A 6,172-nucleotide genomic window follows, 5' to 3' on the forward strand; every position below is an offset into this window, starting at 1 on the left:
ACTTGCAGTGTAAGCAAATGTTCACAACGTGAACGACCTCAAGTTTGTGCAGTGTCTGACAGATGTGACTGTGTTTGCCTTGAACGTTCAAAATATGCTGCAGCTTATGTATAGGGCTTCTAGGAGGGCTGTTTGAGCTAAGAAGCACTAGAAGGCCACAGAAGACAAGCGTGATAAACAAGATCCAGCAAATGGTGTTCCAATGCAATGTGGCCAAGGAGCACCAGTGGACTTCTACTTCAGCAGGCAGCAAAGGAATACATTGTGCTCTTACAGACAGGTACCTGGGGAGCTGCCATTGGAGTTCACACTCCAGGGGTCAAAGAGCAAGGAGTGCAGCTCAAAGTGTGGTGTGGGTGGGAGGGAAGATTTGGTGGGACACTGAGAGGCCCACATACAGGTTGTGGAACCTAAATCGGTATGTTGGATACTTCTGTTTGGGGTCTAACACAGTGCTTCAATGGTTTAAAAAGAAGATACTGGGTGAATGCACTAATAATGCCATTGTATTTTGCAATTGAATGCTTTCACAATATTTTTAAATCCTTCACATGAAAATATTTGGGTGAATATGAAACCTAATTTCAATTTTACATTTTTTCAATGAAAGGAAAGGAAAAACTGTTTTAAAAATTTATCACCTGTTTTTGCATACAAGGTTTCCTGTCAATGGTTGACTGAAGAATTTGAAGAGATCATCATTGAAGTCTTGGCTGGGAATTGCCTATAGCCATTTTAACCCTAAAGCGGATATTAAAAAGTTATAGCCATTTTAACCATAGAGTTGATATTAAAAAATTATATTCCAAAAGAAGAAAGTTTCATTATGTCCAGAACCTAGGTTTTCTGTAGCACATAAGCTAATTCAACTTTTCTGGATAGATCATTTAAACAACCCAAACACAGGGAGCCCAGAATAAGAATGAGAGCCTTTAATCCTGTACAGCTGAATGTAATGCCTGGCTACATCCCAGAGTATATTAGGCAGATAATAAAAAAGTATTGGAAAAGTGTCTTGAGGGATGGGAGAAAAATTATGGAACTATCAAACTTTTCCACCAGAAAAACCCGATACTGTGCCAAATATTAGTGACACCCAAGTCAATCGGCCAAGCCCTTGATCTTGAAGCTTGCTTGTGTGAAGCTTATATATATAGCGGAGAAGTTTAGCCTACTGTTCTAGTTTGCTAGCTGCTGGAATGCGATATACCAGAAACAGAACAGCTTTTAAAAGGAGAAATTTAGGGTGGATCACGGTGGCTCAGTGGCAGAGTTCCTGCCTGCCATGCTGGAGATCCAAGTTCGATTCCCGGTGCCTGCCCATGCAAAAAAAGAAAGAGGGGTGGGGGTGGATTTAAGTTGCAAGTTTACATGTTCTAAGGTCATGAAAATGTCCAAATTAAAGCAAACCTGTAGAAATGTCCAATCTAAAGCATCCAGGGAAAGACACCTTGATTCAAGAAGGTCGATGATATTCAAGATTTCTCTCAACTGGAAAGGAACATGGCAAACATGGCAGCATCTGTAGCTTTCTCTACTGGCCTCTTGTTTCATGAAGCTCTCCTGGGGGCGTTTTCCTTCTGCATCTCCAAAGGTCTCTAGCTGCATGGGCTCTGTCATGGCTCTAAAAAGGGACTCTCTCCAAAATGTTTCCTCTTTTAAAGAATTCCAGTCAAGAACCATCTAGAATGGGCGGAGTCACATCTCCCTTTAATCAAAAGTTAATACCCACAGTCGGGTGTGTCATATTTCCATGTGAACAATTTTTTTTTTTTGGACTTTTAAAAAGAGGAATTTAATGAGTTGCTAGTTTACAGTTCTAAGGCTGAGATAATGTCCCAATTAAAACACGTCTTTAGAAATGTCCAATCAAAGGCATCCAGGGAAAGATACCTTGGTTCAAGAAGGCCGATGATGTTCAGGGTTTCTCTCTCATCTGAGAAGGCACATGGTAAACACAGTCATGGTTTCTCCCTTGGCTGGAGGGGCACATGACGAGCACAGCATCATCTGCTGGCTTTCTGTCCTGGCTTCCTGTTTCATGACGCTCCCCGGGAGGCGTTTTCCTTCTTCATCTCCAAAAGTCGCTGCCTGGTGGACTCTCTGCTCTCTCTGAATCGCCTTCATTCTCCAAAATGTTTCCTCTTTTATAGGACTCCAGAAACTTATCAAGACCCACCCAAATGGGTGGAGACTCCATGGGAACAATTTAAAAACTCCCAGCCAGTAATACTGAATGAGGATTAAAGGACATGGCTTTTCTGAGGGCTACCACAGATTCAAACTGGCATACCTACCTATAGGTATGCCTAAGAGTCATCTCTGGAGGACCTCTTTTGTTGCTCAGATGTGGCCTTTCTCTCTCTAAGCCCAACTCTGCAAGTGAAATCATAGCCACCCCCCCCACATGGGACATGATATCCAGGGATGAAAGTCTCCCTGGTGGCATGGGAGATGACCCCCAGGGAAGAGCCTAGGCCAGGCATCATGGGATCAACAATGCCATCCTGACCAAAAGTGGGAAAAGAAATACAACAGAAAAAGCTCATGGGGAGAGGAATCAAGATGGCGGCTTAGCAATGTGCGGGTTTTAGTTCGTCATCCAGAACAACTACTAAATAACCAGAAATAGTACAGAACAGCTCCTAGAGCCACATCAGTGACCAGACACACAGTGTACCCCAGTCTGGACCAGGTGGACCAGCTGCAAGCCTACCCAGAACTGTGAGTTCCCCAAGCCACAGCGGCCGGTGCCCCTCCCCCACAAGCTGCTTCCCAGAGGGGAAAGGAAAGGGACTTTACCAGCAGGACGGGCTGAGTCCAACCAAACACCAATCGTGGAATTAAATAACAAATTCTGACTACTAAAAGTAGGTCCCCAGCTGAGGTGAACCTGGTCAAAGTGGAGGTTGCTCATTTTTGCCCCGGCACCAAGGGGCAGGGCTGACGGAAAAAGAAAAAAGAAAAGAAACAGAGGTTTTTGTGGCTGTGTTTCTACAAAGGCTTGACTGCCTTTGGATACAGTGGCAGGACTTCTCAGGCTGCTACTGCCCCAGGCATAGGCAGAAACAAGCTCGTTTGAGGACTTGTCTGGAGACTGTGCCTTCCCCAGGGGAGGGGTGAAGCCCAACTCAGGTGGAATCCCTCCCTCAAGGAATCCAGACACCAAGGCTTGGTAATTTGAAGCCATTAAAACCAGCCTACAACCTCTCCTCTGTCTCCACCACGCCCCCAGCCAAAGTTAAAGGTACATCATCTTATGCTGGTGGGACCTGCAGGCAGACAAGCACCGCGTGCTGGACAAGATAAGAAAAACAGAGTCCAGAGACTTCACAGGAAAGTCTTTCAACCTGCTGGGTCTTACCCTTCTGATATGAGGCCAGTTTGGTCTGGGAAAATCCGGCTGGGGTCTATAATACCTAAGTAGACCCTCCTAAGGGTGGGGCGGAAAAGGCACCATACAAGCAGGGCAAGAAACAAGAAAACAAGAACTGAAAAATTCTCCTCTGTTAAACAAAACCTAAGCTATAGGTCCAGAAAAAGCTGAACTGAATGTCAAAGAACAGAGAGACAACAAATTCATCCAGCAAGAAAACCCTAGGTAAAAGAAGTGAAAGCAATCTCCAGAATAAGCTAATTAAGGGAATTAAATGCCTAGAGTACAGCAAAAAAAAAACAAATTACACCAGGAAAATTGAAGATATGGCCTAGTCAAAGGAACAAACCAACAATTCAAATGAGATACAGGAGCTGAAACAATTAATTCAGAATATACTAACAGACATGGAAAACCTCATCAAAAACCAAATCAATGAATTGAGGGAGGATATAAAGAAGGCAAGGAATGAACAAAAAGAAGAAATCAAAAGTCTGAAAAAACAAATCACAGAACTGATGGGAATGAAAGGCACAGTAGGAGAGATGAAAAAAACAATGAAAACCTACAATGGTAGAGTTCGAGAGGCAGAACATAGGATTAGTGAACTGGAAGACAGAAAATCTGAAATCTGACAAGAAGAAGAAAATATAGGGAAAAGAATGGAAAAATATGAGCAGGGACTCAGGGAATTGAAGGACAAAATGAAGCGCATGAATATACGTGTTGTGGGTGTCCCAGAAGGAGAAGAGAAGGGAAAAGGAGGAGAAAAACTAATGGAGGAAGTTAGCACTAAAGATTTCCCAACTCTTATGAAAGACTTAAAATTACAGATCCAAGAAGTGCAGCGTACCCCAAAGAGAATAGATCCAAATAGACGTACTCCGGGTCTTCCTGGGATGTCCGCGGGAATGGAAGATCAAGTTCAGAACTTGTGACGAGTCAAGGCTGACATCTCAGAGTACCTGGGCAAGGCTAAAGCTGGCAAAGACTGTTGGAATTGCAACTCCCAGAAAACCTGTCTTATCTGTCAGTGCAAGAAGAATTAAGGACAATGCAGCTGATTGGCATAATTTAATCCTGAAATGGGAAAAGCTCAATGATGCAGGTTTTGCTACTGCAAACAGTATTGCCAACCTGAAAATGAGTTTATTGAGTAAAGACAAGGTGGAATTAGAGAACAGTAGCCTGGCTGCTGATAGAAATGAAGTAAAGATGTATCCAGAATATAACAAGGAGCTTGAGGCACTGTGTGAGGCCTTGCAGGCCACTATGGATGAGTTGACCAAAATACAGATGAAAATGGAAAAGCTGTCTTCAACCACCAAAGGAATTTGTGACCTGGAAAACTACCATTATGGAGAGGACAGTAAGCGGGCCCCCCTGTTTCACACCTGGCCCACCTCCCAGTTTTATGACGTTTCCCACAGGCTCTCTGACATGTACAGGAAGGAACTCCTCTTGAAGCGCACCATGGTTGAAGAGCTTGCCCACACTGCAGACCGTGATCTCACCCTGAGCTATTTGTCCATGTGGCTGCACCAGCCATATGTAGAGAGTGACAGCAAGCTACAGCTAGAGGGCATGCTGCTCAAAACAGGACACCAGGCACTGTGACTTCCCAGAACCCTTCTGCTTCTGGGCTCAGCCTCCAGATGCCAGACCACTTCTCCTTCCATGTCTCCCAAGGCAGACAGCCTCAGAATTCCCCTTTCCTGGATAGGCCGCAGGGCCAAATCATGGTCTAAGATGCTGTGCTCTGGCATGGCCACCCACAGACCTTAGGACTTCCAGGCTGGACCATTTCCTCCGCTCCTTATGGTGGCCTCTCTTCTGTTCCTGCTGTGAGCCATCTACCATGTGGCGCTTCTCATCAAATAGACGTACTCCAAGACATTTACTAATCAGAATGTTGGAGGTCAAAGAGAAAGAGAGAATCTTGAAAGTAGTAAGAGAAAAGCAATCCATCACATACAAGGGAAGCCCAATAAGACTATGTGTAGATTTCTCAGCAGAAACCATGGAGGGGAGAAGACAGTGGAATGATATATTTAAATTATTAAAAGAGAAAAACTGCCAACCAAGAATTCTATATCCAGCAAAACTGTCCTTCAAAAATGAGGGAGAAATTAAAACATTTTCAGACAAAGAAATACAACAAATAAGCTATTAGTGGCTGAGAGTTCAATTAGGGTTAAGAGGCTACACTGGAGGTCACCTTTATATATGCTTCAGTTAGACATTGCTACCCATCATAATTTGCCAAACCCCAACCAAAACCATTCCAGCCAATCCTAAAGAACATGTAGGGCATTATATAAGATCCTACAAAGGTTCCATGCACTAGGATAACTCTTCAAAACCTACAACCTCAAGATGGGTCCCTGGATCAGATAAGTCCTGAAATGCAGGAGAGCCAGTCCTTCCAGAACATCAACTAGTACCATCCCCCATCCCATATTATCGACAGCCCCTCCAACATGAAAAAGTTAGAATGGGCATGGCCCAATAGGCCTCTTCTGGTTTGCTAGCTGTCAGAATGCAATATACCAGAAATGGAATGGATTTTAACAAGGGGAATTCAGTGAGTTGCTAGTTTACAGTTCTAAGGCCGAGGAAATGTTCCAATCACAACAGGTCTATAGAAATGTCCAATCAAAGGCATCCAGGGAAAGATACCTTGGTTCAAGAAGGCCGATGAAGTTCAGGGTTTCTCTCTCAAGAGAGAAGGCACATGGCAAACACAGTCAGGGCTTCTGTCTCGGCTGGAAGGGCACATGGCGAATACGGCATCAT

General features: G+C 44.1%; 1 pseudogene; it reads left to right on the plus strand.

Moving 5' to 3' along the window:
* Positions 1-207: 207 nt before the first annotated feature.
* LOC143675550 (cyclin-dependent kinase 2-interacting protein pseudogene) lies at positions 208-5,238 on the plus strand (annotated as a pseudogene).
* The last annotated feature ends 934 nt before the right edge of the window (positions 5,239-6,172 follow it).

This window comes from Tamandua tetradactyla, chromosome 3 (genome assembly GCF_023851605.1).
Source record: "Tamandua tetradactyla isolate mTamTet1 chromosome 3, mTamTet1.pri, whole genome shotgun sequence".
NCBI lineage: Eukaryota > Metazoa > Chordata > Mammalia > Pilosa > Myrmecophagidae > Tamandua > Tamandua tetradactyla.